The sequence below is a fragment of the Lathyrus oleraceus genome, chromosome 4 (assembly GCF_024323335.1).
Source record: "Lathyrus oleraceus cultivar Zhongwan6 chromosome 4, CAAS_Psat_ZW6_1.0, whole genome shotgun sequence".
Lineage (NCBI taxonomy): Eukaryota > Viridiplantae > Streptophyta > Magnoliopsida > Fabales > Fabaceae > Lathyrus > Lathyrus oleraceus.
In genome coordinates, this window is record NC_066582.1 from 153,422,034 (window position 1) to 153,443,710 (window position 21,677).

Sequence of the window (21,677 nt, forward strand, 5' to 3'; positions counted from 1 at the left end):
TTGACTTTCTCATCTTCTGATCAAGACTTGAGAGGATGACTTGCACAATGTAACCACATGATATGCAATATGCAATGCCTAATGACCTAAAAATGATATGTAATATGTTAATGCTAGTCCCAAGAGAGGAGGGCAAATTTTGAGGTGTTACACAAATGTTATCAAATGGATCTGTGGCACAATGGTAGCGCGTCTGACTCCAAATCAGAAGGTTGCGTGTTTGATTCACGTCAGGTTCATTCCAATTTTTTTTTCTTTTTTATTTTTAATAATTAATTTACATTGTCGGTGCATCATTTATTTTCCCTTAAGGAAAAAGAAAATAATTAGATCAACACAATTTTATCAATGTTTGATTCATGATAAAATATGTTTCAGCTTTGGCACAAGAGCGAGAAACAATCATGGCCCGATCCAAATATATTTTTTTTAAGGCTAAAATTTTTTGAGAAGCCAATAGACCCTCTAATCAAGAGTAAAGAGAATTATGGTGTTGATCATTGAGACAAAAAGTTGATGATGTTAAACCAAAGATGAATCCTTTTTAGCTATGGTTCAATGGAGGGTTCTAAGACCTCATGGAGAAACATGGACCTGCCATATGAGAATATATGTGATCAAGAGAAATGATTGGATGAGAACAATCTGATCATAAATCGAATAATATTCAACCAATTGTCCTTTTTCAGACGGCTATTAGGAGCAAGAGGTTCTAGGTTCCCAAAACCCTAGGACCTTACAAGAAAAAGAGAAGTAAGACATCAAGTCAAGGTACACACACTTTTACCTTAATACTCCATTCGTCTCATAATAAGTGTCTTATTTGAACTTGGTGTGGTTCTTAAGAAAATGATTAGATGTGTTTATTTTAACGATAAATTAATATTATTTACTAAAATACCCTTATTTATTAATAAGTGGAGTAGTTGAAAAGAGTGAAAGTTAGTAAATAAGGGTATATCAATCGAAAAAAGAATAAATATTGTATTGGTATTCTAAAGAGACATTTATTTTGAGACATATAGAAAATGCAAATGTTATCAAATGGATCTGTGGCGCAACGGTAGCGCTTCTGACACCATATCAGAAGGTTGCGTGTTCGATTCACGTCAGGTTCATTCCAATTTTTTTTCTTTGTTAGTTTTTAATAATTAATTTACATTGTCGGTGCATCATCTATTTTCTCTTAAGGAAAAAGAAAATAATTAGATCAACACAATTTTATCAATGTTTGATACATGATAAAAATATGTTTCAGCTTGGGCACAAGAGCGAGAAACAATCATGGCTCGATCCAAATATTTTTTTTAAGGCTAAAATTTTTTGAGAAGCCAATAGACCGTCTAATCAAGAGTAAATAGAATTATTATGTTGATCATTGAGACATCAAGTTGATGATGTTAAACCAAAGATGAATCCTTTTTAGCTATGGTTCAAAGGAGGGTTCTAAGACCTCATGGAGAAACATGGACCTGCCATATGAGAATATATATGATCAAGAGAAGTGATTGGATGAGAACAATCTGATCATAAATCGAATAATATTCAAGCAATTGTCCTTTTTCAGACGGCTATTATGAGCAAGAGGTTCTAGGTTCCCCAAACCCTAGGACCTTACAAGAAAAAGAGAAGTAAGACATCAAGTCAAGGTACAAACACTTTTACCTTAATACTCCATTCGTCTCATAATAAGTGTCTTATTTGAACTTGGTGTGGTTCTTAAGAAAATGATTAGATGTGTTTATTTTAACGATAAATTAGTATTATTTACTAAAATACCCTTATTTATTAATAAGTGGAGTAGTTGAAAAGTGTGAAAGTTAGTAAATAAGGGTATATCAATCGAAAAAAGAATAAATATTGTATTGGTATTCTAAAGAGACATTTATTTTGAGATATATAGAAAGTGCAAATGAGACACTTTTTATGAGACAAAGGGAATAATACATCTCATTATCGACGATCATTGGCTTGGGCATCAGAGGGTTTGCAGGTACTACATGCCCACCCACTCATCCTCACATTCCTATGAAAACCATACCGAACTTAGAGTATGGTAGTGAATTCTCATAATTCACCCACAGATCTAGGACACTTATCACCCACATGAGTAAATCTGATCCACACAAGATCATTGGTGTCGTTTGAAGGAACATCCATCAACACTTCATCATAACAATCACATCAGACATGGTGAATTGGATAAGAACCACCACTTAAAACTCCAACCATCCCTGTCGATTTGTAGTCAATGAGGTTATTCAGGTCAATCACAACCTCGACGATGGAATCACAATATGCTCATCACACCAGGGAGCATCGATCATGCCACCACTAATTGAGATGATCCCTACCTCTCCTTTGCATCTTAACCAAATTCCATCTTCGGAAAATTCCATACCAAGTGAAGAAATTATATTACCACCTCTGAACCATGCACTGAGACATTGTCATTTTTGGCACTAACACACCTCACCTTCCTCTTTATATGATATTTTCAATGGAGACAAAGACACTCCTTTCAGAAAATCCTTCATCAAAAGGATAAATGAGTATCATATTTGTAGGGAGCTCTAGAAATCGTTAGGAATGTGAAATTACGATGGAGTAACAAATCCATTTGAACATGTAAAACTTGAGGATGTCCTCTTGAATTTATGGGGAGCAGAAAGTCCAAAGAATTGAAAACTATTCGTTCTTACTTTGAAGGTCAATTCCATAGCATGGCTCAAATGACTGAGAAATGAATTAATTAACTCACAAGGTGAGCTCCATATGCAGTTCACAATACAATTTACAACATCTTAGAGACACCCAAAATTGGTGCAAAGTTTGAGCTCAATAAGGAAGGCACCCATGTGACCGTAAAACTATAGATTTAATTATAAGGTCATTCTGGACAAATGTTTCGACAAGGAGATTAAAATGTATCTATGGAGTCTTGGACTTCAACTTGGATCAGAGCCACACAAAAATTCTATAGTCTATTGGTGATGGCAGGAAAAGATATACACTATGAGGAGAAATTATCCACAAGCAAGGACATTTATTGAGAAAGCTATGAGATGGTCAAAACAAGCAAAGGAGAAATTGAAAAACTAAGAAACAACGATGATCAAGGGAACTAAGGAGAAATAAATAAAGATAACTAATTTCTCCAAGAAAATAGAGGGAGTAAATTACCCATTTTTAAGTGTCAAGACTACACACCTCTAAACTCTTTCGAGGAACACATTCTATAGGACTTCATCAATACCGAGTTTTGAGATTTGTCACCATAACAAAGACATGTCTCCTAAGAAGAAAGCCAACATAGGAAAAAGGGAGAGGTGGCCCAAGTGGACAAAAAAGCAACAAAAAAAAGACGAGTAAGAGCAAAATAAGATATCGGTAGTGTGTACCATCGATGAAAGAACACTCAAAGAATGGGAGAAACCCCCACTATAATGATGGTTAAGGGAAAGTTATTCTAATCCTGGGAGGACCTCCCCATTAACACTGAGGTAGAATTTGAAAGTATAAAAGGAGTAGAGAAAAGAATATCTGCATATAACGTGACGACTCCAAAATGGGATTCTACAAAAACCACATGAGTGGTTTTAAGAAGTTTTACCAACCATGAGGGGGCCTCCTGCAATTTATTCAAAAGGAAGTTAAGGGAGATGATGTTGTAGAAACATAATTCGAATTATAAACCTCCAAATGTCTCCAAAGTTTAAATATAATTGGACCAATAAACAAATAAGTAAAAAAGTGTAGCCCTTATGAAGACACCGACACAAAAAGAATTTTCCTCCCAACAAGAGAAAGATAGAGGAAAAATAAATCCACCTGTGATGATAAAAGGACCTCACTTCCCAACTTTCCATCAGGAAGAAAAATGGTCGTCTTTGACAAATTCACCCTTCATCCAAGGCCAAATCATGTATTATAATAAGACAATGAGTATCAATTAGTCAGGAATGTCTCTATTATAATGTGTCATCGCAACAAGAAACAAAGATAACAAATATCAAACGCGGGAATGTCAAAATAAATTATGGGCAAGATAAATAGCTCCAACTAAAAAAAATCACCCTGTCAAAACAATAAAGCAAAAAGGTCGAGGATAGGGTAAAACAACCTTGGTTTAAAATCATACAAGTTTGGCCATGCCATACATAGTAAAACACATGCAAAAAGAAGAAAAGTGTCAAGTTTAATAATAATTCATACTAAGAAGAAAATTGTGGGGAAAGTGTTAAAAGGAAGATACTATCCTATGAGCAACATTGAAAACTGTTCCACGGGTTTTGCACCAAGTTACGCATGGCGCATCATCTTAAGCTCCAAGGAGTTAATTCAAAATGGATCTCGATGGAGGATAGGTAATGGTGAAAAAGTGATGGTTTATAAGGATAGGTGGCTACCTGGTAATGTTGGTTTCATAATTATGGGACAGGTTTGCAATATTGATAGAAGTTCAAAAGTGAGTGATCTCATAGATGGAGACTTGGGGTAATGGAAGAGGGATTTGATTTACTTCAGTTTTGAGCAAGAAGAAACAACCCAAATAGTCAACATCCCTCTTTATTTAAGAGGCAATGAAGACAAAATGATTTGGCACCATCAAAAAAATGGAGAGTATTTTTGTTCGTTCAACTTATCACCTATGTATGCAGGACGAAGCAGTTAAAAGGCTTGGTTCATCATCTATTTCTCATCTGAAGATGTGGAAGGATATTTGGCGTTCCCCTCTCAACACCTAAATGTGAAACTTGGCTATCCAAAAAAATTATGCCCACAAAGGATAATCTCAAGAAAAAAGGTATTCTACTTGATGTGTCTTGTCCTTTCTGCCACAATGTCACAGAATCTGTCAAATATATATTTCTGAATTGTGAGTTTGCAAAGCAAAACTTCTTCTCTTCCATTTAGACCTACAGGTTGCCTACTGAAATTGAGATAAACGACTGGTTAGAAAGTGTGTTCTCTTGTGGTGACATGATTGGCATCCAATTGTTGTGTACCTTGACCCACAGACTATGGTTGGCTTGCAACTTGCTTATCTATCAGCAAAAACAGACAAATCATGTCATGATTGCAGAGGAGGCGCTAGAAAATGTGCTAGAATTTAATAAATGGAATTCTAGTAAATGCACTAGAACGTAAAGCTCTGAGAAGTCTGAAGGAAACATGCACAACATTCATGTGTTACAGGTGAACGCGAGGGTGTTTGAAGAGGGGGTGACAACTCTGGGATGCATCATAAGCGACCATGACAAAGTCATCACTCTTGCAGCATGTAAACTAGAAGTGGTTTCGGTTGAACTAGTGGTAGCAGAAACGTTGGAATTTAGGTGGGGCCTATTGTTGGCAAGAGACTTGATACTGGAGAAGATTATCCTACAATCTGATGCTCTAGTTGCGGTTGATTGTATTAACTCGTGTTTGAAGCATGCAGTCTTGGAACCTTTAGCTGCATATTGGAGATTGTTGCTTAGCAATTTTAACGTTTCCTCTGTTATGTTCGTTAGTAGAAATTTAAACTTTGGTGCTCATAACTTTGATGTCTTCTGTTCTGTATTAGTTCCTTTTGCCTCTTGAATGAAATCTCTTTCCCATAAAAAAATAGTAAGACCCACACACTACGTTCGGATTAAAAAATATAAAATCTCATATATGAACCTCATAAGTATGGAGAAAATAAATCTATTACGCATATTCACTCAATTTTACAGTTTAGCATGTTCTTACAAGCATCTAAACATGTGCTCTTCAAAGTTATATTGGGATTCAACACTTAGATATGTGAATTAGAATTTTAAAAGCTTTGAATATCCATATAAGTAATCTATATCTCATATTCATAACAAAACCAACCAACTCGAATTGCTTCAAATGTCAACGCATAAATCTTACATTTGTCCTGAAGGTGAACCTCTTGATGAAGATTTTTTAATTCAGCATTTCCCAAAACACCCGAAGAAACTTTTTTTTCAACTTCCATGAGTCTAACTTGGCCGGAATGTTACGCAAAGGCACTTTTTTTTATTTAATAGAAACGACCATGTTCTATGAAGTTAACAATTTACCCATGATCTTTTATTATGCAATACTAATAGAAAATATGGTTTCGACCCTACTTTTCTCTTTGTCAAGAAATATAATATGGTCTTTAAGGTGCCTTTCTGATTCCCAGTGACTCTCCACGACCGCGTCAAAATTCTACTAGGAATGTTGTAGCCCGACACCCCATTTTCTCAATTTCCTACACACCTTGCAACATTTACATTGCACATGCAGGGATTTATCAATGCTTGCTTGAGCTTCCAAATTATCCAGTATTAATTCTTTGGAGAGTTACTTCTCCCTTTCTCATTGGACAGTGACCAATTTAAGTGAGTAACAAGTTAAAGCCACCAAGCGATCCATGTGAGGAATACATCCTGCGAGCACAGAATACCGACACAAAGGTCCTAAGTCATCGACCCAATTGACGTCTACTTCCGGGACCAAGGCTACAAATTTTTATTGAATTAACTAAAGGAAGAGGAATTGCGGATGAAGGGAGAAACCTAAAGCAACTTATCACCATCTCAAGACATTTCTCTATAGACAAAACACGTCAACTTCACTTCCTTAGGAAATGAGACAACCTTTCATATTGGTTGCAGTCCATTGCGACAACCCCTCTTTATATTCAACTAAACATGGTGGATAATAGTAAATGAAGCATAAATAGAGGAACCAACTTTATGCTCTATAATATGTAGGCATGGCAAACAAACTACCCCTGCCTAGACTTGGTTGTTCGCTCCCGCCCTGAATCTAATGGAGAAAATCTGATTTAACTAGGGACGGGGGTGATTGTGGGGAAAACCCAGTTTTTAATTATGCAAGCATGGGTGAGGGATGCTAGTATCGCCCCGCACCCACCCTCGCCCTCATCTCGATCTATTAAACTTATTTTGTTAACTTTATTTTTAATAATTTAACTATCCATTTACTTTTCTTAATCTTAATATAGGAAGATAATATCATATATGGGAAATTGTAAATGGGGATACCACCCACAAAACCAATCATCAGCTTCAAAAAAGATCGTCACCCATTCATCGGGCTTCCCAAAGTTTGTTTGGGATTCAAAATATCACAAGCCGTCGATGTAACAACCCAATTTTAGTAATTATTTCTTATATTATTATTACTATATTTTATTTTAATTATGTGGAGTGTTAATTAATTAATCGATTGTTAGGTAGTATAATAATTGATTATATTAATTAATTTGGTGTGTTAATTAATTATTTAGTTGATATGAGATACAATTGAATTAATTAACTTGGTGGGTATATTGTGTTAGTTTAATTTAATTAAACTAATTAGAGATATTTAAATATTAGGTCTTATTGGGCCTATTAATTAAATTAGAAGTATCATTCTTTAAGCCCAAACCCAATACTATATATAAGAGGTGAGGAGAGTGAGAATTAGGATTCATTTGATCATTTGACAACAATAGAGAAAGAGAAGAGGAAAAGTAAGGAGAAGAGAGGAAGAACAAGAGGGAAGTTAGGGTTTTCAGAAAATTGAAGAGGTAAGAGGGGAATCCTTATTGTTATGGGTTAGTATGATTGGATTAATGGGTAGAAGCATGTTTAGGTTAAAATCCTTAATTTTGTATGGTTGTTTGAAATTATTAGGTTTTGATGATTATTCTTGAATTGTGGTGAATGATTGTGTTAAAAATGAAAATTAACGTTATATGTTGAGAGTATTATGTGAGTTATAATTTTCTGAACGTTTGGCTTTTTACGGAATCGAAATCGGAGGTCCGGAAGTCCTCCAACGATGAAAAACGCAGAAAATTCTGCATTCTGTTTTGTGTAGGGGTGGCAAACGGGCATGCCCGCCCCGTTTAGGCCCGCCCCGCAAAAGCCCGCAAAAAATGGGGCGGGGCGGGGCGGTCATAGTTGAGGATGTGGGCCTAAAACTTAGACCCGCCCCGCAAAAAAGTGAGGGCGGGGCGGGGAAAGTCCGCGGGCACTGCACTCTTTAAGCCTAAAAATACAAAAATTTATGTAAATACATGTGCCCGCAAAAGCCCGCGAAAAAAACGGGGCGGGGCGGGGCAGACACATTTGAGGGTGAGGGCCTAAATCCTTGGCCCGACCCGCCAAAAATGACGGGTAAAACGGGCATGGCCCGTTAGCCGGACCCGTTTTGCCACCCCTAGTTTTGTGTTAGCGCAGGAATAACATTCTGTTTTTGCGTTAACCGGTTAACCAAATGCGCTAACCGATTAACACTGTTGAAAATCTGTTAGAAATTTGTATTATGTCTTGCGTTAACAGGTTAACCAAATGCGTTAACCGGTTAACACTGTTGAAAATCTGTTAGAAATTGTATTTTGTCTTGCGTTAACAGGTTAACCAAATGCGTTAACAGGTTAACCAAATGCGTTAACAGGTTAACACTGTTGAAAATCTGTTAGGAATTTGTATTCTGTCTTGCGTTAACAGGTTAACCAAATGCGTTAACAGGTTAACACTGTTGAAAATCTGTTAGGAATTTGTATTTTGTCTTGCGTTAACAGGTTAACCAAATGCGTTAACAGGTTAACACTGTTTGAAAAGTGAAAAATTGAGATTTAAATGCTGTAATCATTTTTGAAATGAAATCTAATTGTGTGTATTTGATGATTAGTGTATATATGGTGATATGTGGAATGTTAAGATAATAGAGATGATCTTAATTGCATATTATGTGAATGATATATTGTTATGAATGTGTATATGTACCATTGGTGGATTGTGAATGGTATATTGTTATGAATGTGTATATGTACCATTGGTGGATTGTGAATGATATATTGTTATGAATGTGTATATGTACCATTGGTGGATTGTGAATGATATATTGTTATGAATGTGTATATGTACCATTGGTGGATAATTCATAGAGTTGAATTATGGTGATATGTGGAATGTTAAGATGGTAGAAATGATCTTAATTGCATATGTATTGGTATTTGTACATTCATTCATGGCATGGTCGGCTTCATAGTGGAAGCGGTGAAACTGTGGGTTCACATAGACGTTGATCCTTAATTGGAAATAGGCGTAGTACACATTGATCCTTAATTGGAAATAGGCGTGGTAGTGGCTTGGATTCTAGATATTGAATCGGAAAGCGGTGAAACTGTGGGTTCACATAGACGGTGATCCTTCATTGGAAATAGACGTAGCACACGTTGATCCTTAATTGGAAATAGGCGTGGTAGATGTAGCACACGTTGATCCTTAATTGGAAATAGGCGTGGTAGATGTAGCACACGTTGATCCTTAATTGGAAATAGGCGTGGTAGTGGCGTTGATCTTGTCCGGATCGGAAGCGTGGCTTGGATTCTAGATATTGAATCGGAAAGCGGTGAAACGTTGGGTTCACATTGAGGTACCACATGCATAGAGTCACATGTCTTGCATTGAGTCACATTAGAGTCATATGATAATTGAGTGTATGCATTGTTGTGATTGTGATGTGTGTATGAGATATGGTAATTGAATTTGGTGATGTTTGAGTACATAACTTGATGTGGTTGTGATGTGTGTATGAGATATGGTAATTGAATTTGGTGATGTTTGGATACATAACTTGGAAAAATATGTGATTATGTGATAATTGTAGTTATGTGTATATTTGAGAATATAATATTGGATTTGAATATTGTACCCCTTGAGTTTTGATGGATGTTTTAGACATGTGAAAAATATGTTGGTTAATGTTATTGACATGGTTATGCAAGGTATGATGAATTCCGTTAATTGTTGATTTAATCACTGTGCCTGATTATACTTCTTCATAATGATTTGAATTCTCACCCTTTCTGTTTGAATGTTACCTTTACATGGGTATCGTGCAGATACTCAGGAGTAGTATCGCTGAAGTAAGTGGAAGGTAGCTCATTCGAAATTTAGCCGGAGAGCTTCCGTATTCTAGTTTGGAGACTAAGTAGTGAGTCAATGCTCTGGTCATGTAACACTGGGTAGATTAGTAGTATTTAACTCATATCTTATTTGGATATGCATTATGTTATTACTTGTTTCATTTTATCCTGAGGTGATTATTGAGAGATGATCATGGTATGGGACATGGATCATTTTATGAAATGCATGAGTATTCATTATTTTCCGCTGCGAACGCATATTCGTGAATATTCATGATAATTAGAATGTGTTATTTTAAATGATCAGGTGTATTGTATATTGATGATGAATGATGTTGGTTTTTGAAAGCTTTTAGTTTTTGAAAACGTCGACGTGACGCCCTTTTTGGTTATATGCGTGTTTATTCACTCTGATTATACGTTAAGTATTTTGGGGTAGAAAAAGGGGTGTTACAGTCGAGACTAGAATAAATGAAATGACAACCAAGATAAGTTTCGCTGATGTTGTCTTCTAAGACCATTAACTACGCAGGTACAAAAGGTCCTTCATGGGGATACCAATGAAACTCACTCATAGATACCTGCTGTAAAGAAATGCATTAGACATTAGTGTTCCCTCGCCAAGTTGTCCAATAAGAAATACAAAGCAAATAATAAACAAGTTAGTGACACCATAAATAGAGGTCAATTCTATCGTGGGTGGAGGCTAACACCACAATGAGTAAAGGTCAATTTCCCTGTGGGTAAAGACTGATGCAACCATTGGTAAGGGTCACTACCATTGTGAAAGGCGGGTCATGCCATAATCGACAACCACAAAGAAAACTCCACACACACACATTGAGACACACGACCCAAAACTCGTGATAAAAGAAAGAGAAGAACTTACCAATGATGTTTTTGCACCAGAACGTCACAATAGCATATATTTTATGGAATCTTACCCAAAAAACAAGATAGAGAGGGCAACACAAAAAAAACTTGAACCTAGAATGTAAAAAAGAGAATGGAATGAAAAAAACATAAATGAATGAGAAAATTCTGGTAGGAAACCAACCACAGAAACCACAAGAATCAGAATCATTACGGATATGCATTCTCACACCACAATTACCTCGCCTAGACATATGGGTAAATACAATTATTTGCTCCTCATGCCTAGAATCCCTAAAGACAATAATATGAAGATATGTTACAAAGAAGAAAGATACTAAGAGTCAAGATTTGAATAACCCAAAATAGCGTAAACCAATGTAAAACTCCTCATAGGACAAATATGCCTGGACCGACGACATTAAAATCATGCAGCTTACTATAACTAAAGAAGACAAATTGCAACGGGATGAATAATCAATAAGGTCAAGACCATATATATCAAGGGTAATCAAACCCATGTATATTAACCATTCTTCAAAAACAAAAAGGAAAACTTAAGCTCGGTTTGACTAAGTTGGGCTTCGGGGCTACAATTCAATCCTAGACAGAAGACCCATAAACAATCATGGTGCAGATGAAATATGAAATCCCATTGATGTTATATCTTTTTGAGAAGGAAATTGATTGTCATATCAAGAGCAAGAAGAGTTCTAATGTTGATTAATGTGAGGTCACACCAAAGACATAGCCTTCTAAACTATGGTTCAAAGGAAGGTTCTAGGATCTTAGAGCAAGCATGAACCTATTCTAGGAGAATCTATGATCAATGCAAATGATAAGATGATGATCATCAAACCACAAAATGAATAATATTCAAACAATTGTTTCTTTTAAGATAGCTATTCTTCCTAAAAGATTCTTTGTTTTCAAAATCCTAAAAACTTATTATAAAAAATAAGTAAAACGTGAAATCAAAATTCACAAAATTTTACTTTAAAAATACTTCTCACTATTGAAGATAACTCCGATCATGCGAGATTAAGGAATATATGTTTTACTAATGAAATTAAATGTATATAGTTTGCACAAGTATAACGTATTTGTTAGATTAATTATTTAATTAATAGAATATGGATTGACATGATCAATTATTAATTAATTATATTATGGTCAATTATGAATAAACACTAATTATTGATGAATTATTTAATTGAGCTTTGTGTCTGAATTGATCGTGATGGGTTGAATCATTTTGTTAAGTCCAATGAAATGTCTATGTCCTCAGTCGTTTAGTTATTTAAACGTTATCTCATTAAATGACAATTAGGATAATAATCATCTCATACTCACTCTTTCAATTGTAGTCTCTCAAATCTTATAAGATATACCGTTCTTATCATTGTCGATTATCCTTTAATATAACAATGTGCTATAATTTTGTATGTATCTATTAAATAAATCCTTCAATTGATATTAGAGCTTAGTTTTTTCTTAAATATAAGTAAATGTCAACAAATCTATGTGAAAATACACTTAATTATATTTCTTAATATACGTGAAATTGGTCTCTTTTGCTTATAAATCAGACCATACCAATACATTTTATAGCTATTAATCTATCATAAAATTGGTGCATGTTATTATTTAATATATGAACAGGAAAATATTGTTGATATTGTATAATTCATGAAAGTATCGAATTTTACCATAATAACATCCCAGATGATTTCAACTAAACATATTTTTCCTTAATCCAGGGAATTCTGTTCGATTGATCTTAATATTGCATAATCGATTTTGACATGAAAATATAGGAATTGTCTATTCGTTTAAAAGATGTTTTTTTTATCTAATGTGTCAATGTTTTTGAGTGACATATTAAAAATAAATAAAAAAATTGAGTGTAATATGATATATCCATTTTATTTTCAATTATGAGATAAATCCTTAATTTTAATTTGGGTTTTTTTTATCGATTGGCTTGATGAACTTAATAAAGAAAAAAGTGATATGGTAACATCTAGAATAATTGTATCGCTCTACAAGGTTATTTTGACCAAGTTTCCTATTAAATAGCAAATTAAATATAATAAAAGTGTATGAACTATTCTCTCTTTTGATAGCTATTTTTTCTTTGTTTCGTTCAGCAAATATTCTGTTTAATTTGTATTGACTATTTGTTATTTAGATAGTAAGAATGAATTTGTATATTTGTTTCAATTTGCTATGGAAAAATTATTTATAATTAGAATACTATTTGTTTAAATTGTGAGAATATCTCTAGCTTTATGAAAATTTCAATTATCATTTTGTTGATTCTCGTTCAGTAAATGCATCAATATGTAAATTTGTATTGGGAACATAAATTATGATTGGTTGCATTAATACATTTATTTTTCGAACTTTAACATTATATTAAGGTGAGCTCCACTATTTGATTCAAGCCATTTTGTTTCAATTTTGTTGAGGACTTTATTTTCGAAATCAAAGTAAATGTGTAGCCAACCTATGAACCTTAATATTTCTCATATAAAAATATTATTATCTTACCTTATATGACAATTTGCAATTACTCTATGCTCTATGAATCATATCTCATATATTGCCTACATAATAAAGTAAGAAAGAAAAGACATAAATTTGTTAAGCTCTATTGTTGATTCATGATAACAGCTGCATAACTTATTTAGTCAGTAAATTACTTTATAGCCAAATTTGTAGTAAACTTTAAAATGATTTTTAATCCATATATTATGCTTTGGAGAGAGAAAATCTTTTTTCTTTCTTTAATTATATATTTTGAATCATAATTAATCAATTTATCGTCGTTAATGTCAACATTGATATTACCGTGTATATTTTTTATGAGATTAATTGAAATACATGTCAGTGTAAAAGGGTTTTACACCATCACTTAATTATAGACGTTGGATATTAAAAGAAATTTGACTTTTATTTTAAAAATCTATAAAGTAATACAAACGGGTGATGGTGATGAATCGACGGTGTAAAACTTTTTACACTGACAGTGTATAGTAATTAATCTCATTTTTTATTTATTGGACACTTATATTCTTTCTCACGTGTCAATTAAATTGATTTTAATTATATTCTAGTAAATAAAATTTGGAATTTTTTATAAAAATAACCCACTTTTTCATTGAAATTTCCAAAATACCCCCGATTTCAAAAAAAATCTCAAATTACCCCACTTCTAGGAGAAGTCGCCAATTGAATTGGCGACTCCTCTTAAAAATTGAATGGAGGCGTCAATTGGATTGGCTAGGGCATGTGCCCTAGCTAATCCAATTGGCGCCCATGTGTATTACTTGATAGGAGGCGCCAATTGAATTGACACCTCAGTGTAAAATGCAATTTTTTTTGTAAATGATCTACGTGATACATAAATTTGAAATAGGACCAATTGATATTAATAAAAAAATTCGTTTACACAAAAAAGTCTAATGGTGATGACCAAGATCACCTAACCGATCTTCGGTCCCACATCCCCTAGCTACCCTAACCCACGTTGATGATTCACCACTGGTGTTTGAGCATCTGAGGGGCCAGGAGCGTCACTACCAACTACAGGAGATGGTCTGTTGAGGTAGTCAGATAAGTCGGCATAGTCTTCAGTATGCATCGAGGATGTACCGTCGTAGTTGAGTTCATGACCCATGCTAGAGTAATTGGGTTGTGGTTGACTCATTGGTGGGCGACCGAGACGGTTGAAGGAAGACATGGGTGTGAATGATGCGTCGAGGAAAGGTTGTTGGGGTGTTTGGTAGAGATAGGGTTGTTGGATGTTTTGGTTTTGTGAGGTTTGGGCTTCTTGGCTATGGTAGGAGGAGGGGCGGTTGGTGTTGAATGATCGTTGGGTGTTCTGGCTAAGGCGGCTTTGGTAGGGTGATGGGGTGGGCGCGAAGCAATGTTGGGTCTCAGGTTGATGGTCAATTTGTTGGTGGTGGTATGGGGTATGCTCTTGGTATTGGGGTTGGGTGTATGGCATGTTTTGGTTGTATGTTTGTGTGTTGGTTGAACGGAACGTTTGACGGACGGGGGGGTTGTGTGTATCCGGTCTGACACTGTTGTTGGGGGTTTGATGTTGAGGTGTCAAGTGTGTAAGTCATCTGGCGTGGGTCGTAGAGGTACATATCCTCGGCGATGAACTGAAAACCAACCGATATGTACCAAGTCATATAAGTATGACTTGGTTTTTCTTCATATGGCATAATTGCGTTAGTTAAGACATGGTCATGACGGTGCTTCCATTTGCGACACTCTGATCTTGCGAAGCTTTTCCATGGATTGAAGTTCCATTGTTCGTTAACTTTGCGCAGATGCCACTCTCCTAGGCTTGCTGGGGAATCTAGGATGTTTTGGGGCATACCAAACTGCAACTTCACACGATCACTGTTGTGCATCTCCACAGTTGTGAACCGTATTATCCGTGTGCATGCAGTCCATACGGCCACGTCTTCAGCGTTGATCTCATGGTTATGATCCAAATTAAGGTATGGACGCCAAATGAACTGAAATGTGAAAGAAGATAGGATTATAGTCTAGGTAGAAGAAGTTAACAAATTATAACGAAATAAATTAAGTTATTATCCTTACGTTTGTCAGTCGAAGGTGATCCAACAGATTGCGATACTGAGTAATACAGTGTCTAGGACATCTGTTATAACTCATTCCACGTGCAGACCATCTACACCAAAAAGGTAGGAATATTAGTTAGAGATAATAATCTTTAAAGAAGTAAGTAAAGATATAGCAATTTAAACAACTTACTTCTGTGCATAAGGGAATCTGAAAGGATTGTTGTTGACGGGTGCTAGGGACGGTAGTCTTGACCAACCCCATGCTTGTAGCAAAACAGCACATCCAGAAAATATAGATGTGTCTTTGTGTGAGTTTTTGCACAAGGAGCTATAGAGATAGGATAGACAAGCAGATCCCCAACTGTAACTTCTTATTCTATCTACATGTCTAAGTAAAGGTAAATACATAACATGCATGCTAGAACCACTACCTTCGGGAAATAAAAACGAACCAATTAACAACATAATGCAACACCTAGTTTTTATTATTCGAGCATCTTCGGTAGAATGCTCATCTAAGTATAAACTATTATAGTATGACTTAAGGCGTGAAAGTAGTATACCTTGACCTCTTGCGTTATCATCTAACAAATCAGTCTCCAAGAGGTCCATGCAAATTGAATTTGCATAGTTGGTTTTACCATTAACAGCCTTACCTTCAATGGGCAGTCCCAAAAGCATATAGACGTCTTCTAACGTCACAGTACACTCACCGGTTGGGAACCAAAATGTGTGTGTCTCTGGACGCCATCTTTCGTATAAAGCAAGAATGAATTTGTTATCTACTTACCAAGACAAAATCTTGCTTATGTGACCAAAACCGGTGAGTTCAACATAAGGTTGAATCATCGGGTCCATATGGACATGTTCGTGGATCCGAGTCCGGAACCTTGAAACATCCTATAAAAGAAAGAACAAAAAACTTGACTAAGTTGGTATGTTAAAATAAAAGGGACCTCTATTAAAACAAATAACAAAAGAAAAAACTTACATAAGTTGCTATGTTCGCAACCGTTCCTCTATGTGTTTCGCCCATTGTGAGGATAGACATTTTGTAGGGGGAGAAAGCGGTTGGTGCAGATAAAACTACAAGAAGTTGTTGCAGATGAAATTGTAGAAAAAGTATTATAGAAGAAGTAGTGAGAGTGATGGTGTGGAAGAAGTGTTGATGGTGTGGATGTATTTATAGGCAAATGAATGGGAGCATGAAAAGTTGTGCTTGCATGGTGTCTCCAATTAAATTGGCTCCCATGTACAACTTGTACATGGTGTCGCTATTCAAATTGGCGCCTCCATAGGGACATGCATGCAAGACCTAGGTATGATTGCTTGGTTTCGAGGTCTGCATGCATGCTTTGACAAGGTGTCGTCAAATGGATTGGCGCCCATGTGCAAGGAATGAATGGGGGCGCCAATTCAATTGGAGTATGTATCTGCATGTCTGACACGTCGTTGTCCTCTCTCTTGCATGCTGAACATGTCACTTCTTAGTAGCTTGCATGGTTGACACATCATTTCGGACTAGCTTGCATATGCGACACATCACTTCGAACTAGCTAGCATGTGAGACCATCATTTCCCTATTTAAGTGTCTTACTATCAACATCCAAGACACATCACTCACATTCATCTGCAGCAAGAAAATAGTTTTCATCTGCACAATGTCATCTTCACCAAAATACAGTGTCAACGTTCACTGCAACGGTGAAACATACGAGTCTGAGTTATATGGTTTTTGTTTTCGAAACACTGATACCATTAGACTTACGATCAAGAGAAATGCAACATTCTTGCATTTGAAAAAAAGAATACAATTTTGTATAGGATCGGGTATTGTGTCAAAGATCACGTATCAAAATCCAATATTTTTTTAGAATAGTCAATGCAAGTTTTTCCCGCTTAAGGTACGAGACGATGAAGATGTCGAATACATGTTTGTTAGTCATGAACATTCAGGCTGCAACTGTATTGAGTTGTACATTACTCTCCAACCATGTATACCGTCTCAGCAGTCTCAAATAACCAGTCAGGATGAATCTGGTGAATTTCATCCACAATGGTCAGATGACGTCAACCCAGAAGCAGAAGCAGAAGTTGACGTCGTTGATGAAGAAGAAGAGGAGACCGAGATACAGGTTGATCAGATGTTGAACAACGACATTGAAGATGATGATCAACCACCACAAATACCTCTTAGTCATGTCTACAATCCGCCTCAACATATGAAAAATTTGGATCTGCACGACGATGATACATCCAACAATGTTTTCTATAACCCGTATCCACGATCAGAAGGAGAATTAAAGGTGGGAGACATGTTTCGTACCAAAGAAGAATGTGTGCGAGCTATCAAAAAATTCCACATGAAAAACTCTGCTGATTTTATAGTGAAACACACTGATTCAAGAAGGTACGTTATCGAATGTCATAACATCCTTTGTAAGTTTCGGTTGGCTGCATCTTACAAAAAGAAAAACGACTATTGGGAGATCGCTTCAATAGACCCACCTCACAGTTGCATTGCAACTAACGTTGAACAAGATCACCGTAAACTAAGCGCTACATTGATATGTCAAGACATTCTGCCGTTGGTTAATAAAGACCCATCAGTGAAGGTGAGTATAATCATATCCCATATCAGAACAACATATAATTATACTCCATCTTACAAGAAAGCATGGATTGCAAGGACAAAGGTTGTTGAACAGATATTCGGCAACTGGGAGGATTCATACAAAGAATTGCCACGGTTTTTATGGGCCCTTAAAACATATGTCCTAGGAACTGTGGCAATTATGGAGACATTGCCAGCAATGATGCCAGACAGAAGCTGTGTTACAGGTAATCGAATCTTTCACCGTCTCTTTTGGGCATTTGACCCATGCATCAAAGGTTTCGCATTCTGTAAACATATTATTCAAATTGATGGCACTTGGTTATACAGCAAATACAAGGGTACTTTGCTTATGGCGGTTGCACAAGACGGAAATAACAATGTCTTTCCCATTGCCTTTGCTCTGGTTGAAGGTGAAACGGCTGGTGGATGAGGTTTCTTTCTTCGACATCTCAGGACGCATGTGGCTCCACAAGCCAATCTCTGTTTGATTTCTGATAGACATGATGCCATTGAGAGTGCCTACAACAACCATGACAACGGATGGCATGATCCTCCTTCTACCCATGTCTATTGCATCAGACATAATGCACAAAACTTCATGCGTGCAATAAAAGATAAGAATCTTCGCAAGAAGGTGGTGAATGATGGGTATGCTCTAACTCAACTGTCATTTCAATATTATCGTGATGAAGTTAGACTGTCTAATGAAGACGCATGGAGATGGCTAAATAACATACCAGTAGAGCAGTATACAATGGCATTTGACAGAGGTTGTCGATGGGGCCACATGACAACAAACCTTGTGGAATGCATGAACGGGGTATTCAAAGGAATTAGAAATCTGCCAATAACCTCCTTGGTAAGATCAACCTATTATAGGTTGGCTTCTACGTTCGCAACCAGAGGTGAAAGATGGAGTGCGGTGTTAATGTCCGGGCAAGTATTCAGTGAGTGATGCATGAAAGTCATGAAAGAGGAGAGCATCAAAGCTAGCACACACGTTGTAACAGTCTTTGATCATCATTGGCAAAATTTCAGCGTCCAGGAAACAATGGACCACAACGAGGGGAGACCAAATTTAGCCTATGTTGTTAGACTAAATAGAAGTTGGTGCGATTGTGGAAAATTTCAGGCCTTCCGCATTCCTTGCTCCCATGTCATTGCAGCATGCGCTTATACTCGTCAAGACACTTACAACCATTTATCTGATGTGTACAAGGTCGTCACCGTCATGAATGTATATAATCAAAGCTTCTCGGTACTACCAATGGAGGAATATTGGCCTCCATATGAAGGTGATATAGTTTGGCACAACGACGAGATGCGCAGAAAGAAAAAAGGAAGGTCAAACAACACACGTATCAGGACAGAAATGGATTCCACAGATAAAATGATAAGATTATGTAGTATTTGTCGTCAACCGGGACACAACAAGAACAATTATCCCAATCGATGAGCATCATCTAGGTCTTAAGCTTTTTGTTACATTGTATTTCTGTAACCTTCAATCATTATATATCATTAAGTTTTTGTTACAACGAGGTTCACAACAAACATCAGTACAAAATAAGCTATCTGAAAACAAAAATATTTCTAACTGATTACAACAATCAAATTGATGCCATCTCGACCGAACATCATTTTCCTAGCATCCTTATCAGTCTTCATTCGCACCCAACCAAAGATATTGTCGAGTCTCTCAATACTTCTAATTTTTTCCCTTCTGGTATTTTCCCATCTAACCAACGAACCAACTCCCTCTTCAGTTGATCGAACGTAGTGATGTTCCAGAACAACATCGGCATCTGAGGTTTGTCTATCGCATAAATCACCTTTACGTATCGGCGACGAACACCAAACATGATTGTCAAATGATTAAATGAGATGTGGAACAATGACTCAAACAACACATTTATTTATAACAAAAAAAAATGCATTTTACACTGAGGTGTCAATCCAATTGGCGCCTTCTCTCAAGTTATACACAGGGGCGCCAATTGGATTGATTAGGGCATATGCCCTAGCCAATCCAATTGGCGCCTCCGTTCAATTTTTAAGAGGAGTCGCCGATTCAATTGACGACTCCTCCTAAAAGTGGGGTAGTTTGGGAATTTTTTTGAAACCGGAGGTATTTTGGGAATTTCAATGAAAAAGTGGGTTATTTTTGTAAAAAATTCTAAAATTTGTATCGCTAATTTATGAATTCTTTAAGATGACACTTTAATATTGTATAAGTCATCAAAGTTTAATGGTTCTTGTGACACTTTTTTTAAAATATTATATAAATGCATATAAAGAAAATTTTATTTATAATATTATTTTAAATATCCTGTGATATATTATATAAATACATATATAAGGAGAAATTTATTTCTAATAATATTTAATTTTTTTAAAATTATAAAATATGCATTTAAATAAAGTTATTATTTTTCCAGAATACTCTCAAAATTAAAATTCTCTATCATTTTCATAAATTGATTTATTGTTATATGCTCAAATAAATATATAAATAAAAATCTAGTTTATGAATATATTTGAAATTATTTTATTTTGAGAGTTTTATTCTGAATAATTAAATAATAATTTTTAATTTGTATAATTATAATCTCTTCGGGATACAATTATACTAACTCACCTATCATGAGTACAATTGTATAAATTTTGTTTAATAAAATAATGAAACTCATTTTAGTTATAAGAAACATTATATTAATAATAGTTATATTTAGGGATCTCATCAGGGTAGGGAATATGTGCATGATGCTTCCCCGCCCCCCATCCTGCCCTCAAATGTTTTCTCCATCCTCGTTCCCGACCTCTGTCACTGAGAAATATTATTCTTCATCCCCATTCCTACTGATCCCCACAAAAAATTGAAGATCCATATTTTTCGATCAAAAATATGACATTAGTATTTTATTATTATTATTATTATTATTATTGTTATTATTATTATTTTAAAACATTTTTTTTCATCTCTTTTTATTTAAAAATAAAGATACATCTTACATCAATAACAAAAAAATTGCAAAAGCACTTGCGGTTACAAAAACATAACCACCAATTTACTAATTGAATGGAAAAACAGGTTACTAATTGAAGTAGGGTGAAATTGAATAGTAATTACCATAAGCACAACAAATAAAAGAGAATAGTGTTGTGATGATGAATGGAGGAGACAAAGAAAATTGAAAAAAGAAGAGGATACAATGTCTACGATGTATGTAATTGATGCACTTTTATAGGGTTTGGTATTTATTAGTGGAACAATACATTATACAAGGAAAGAAAATAATAAAATGATCCACTAATGACTCTTCATTTTTTAATATATTAACTATTGATTATATATTATACTCTGTCAGTGTGTTATTATTAATATAACTTTTTTATTTAATATACTTGTGATTTATGATTATGTAAATTATAGTTCGAGTACTCTATCGATATTAGAATTTTTTCTTGCATAATATTTGTACATTATTATATTCTTTATTTAATAATATTGAGACTATTATTTAATAAATAAGAAATTGTTTTAAAGTAGGTAATACTTTATAAAATTCAATAATTTATTTTTAATATTATTTTATTAAAATAGATTTCAATTTCTTTATATTTATGTAAGTGATGGATATACTTTATCGGTGTG

At 35.2% G+C, this 21,677-nt stretch overlaps 2 non-coding genes across 2 annotated transcripts; both read left to right on the forward strand.

The window, feature by feature from the left end:
• Positions 1-167: 167 nt before the first annotated feature.
• On the forward strand, positions 168-239 carry TRNAW-CCA (transfer RNA tryptophan (anticodon CCA)). The gene has a single exon. It is a non-coding gene; the product is annotated as a tRNA-Trp (tRNA).
• Positions 240-1,046: 807 nt separating this feature from the next.
• On the forward strand, positions 1,047-1,118 carry TRNAW-CCA (transfer RNA tryptophan (anticodon CCA)). The gene has a single exon. It is a non-coding gene; the product is annotated as a tRNA-Trp (tRNA).
• Positions 1,119-21,677: the final 20,559 nt, after the last annotated feature.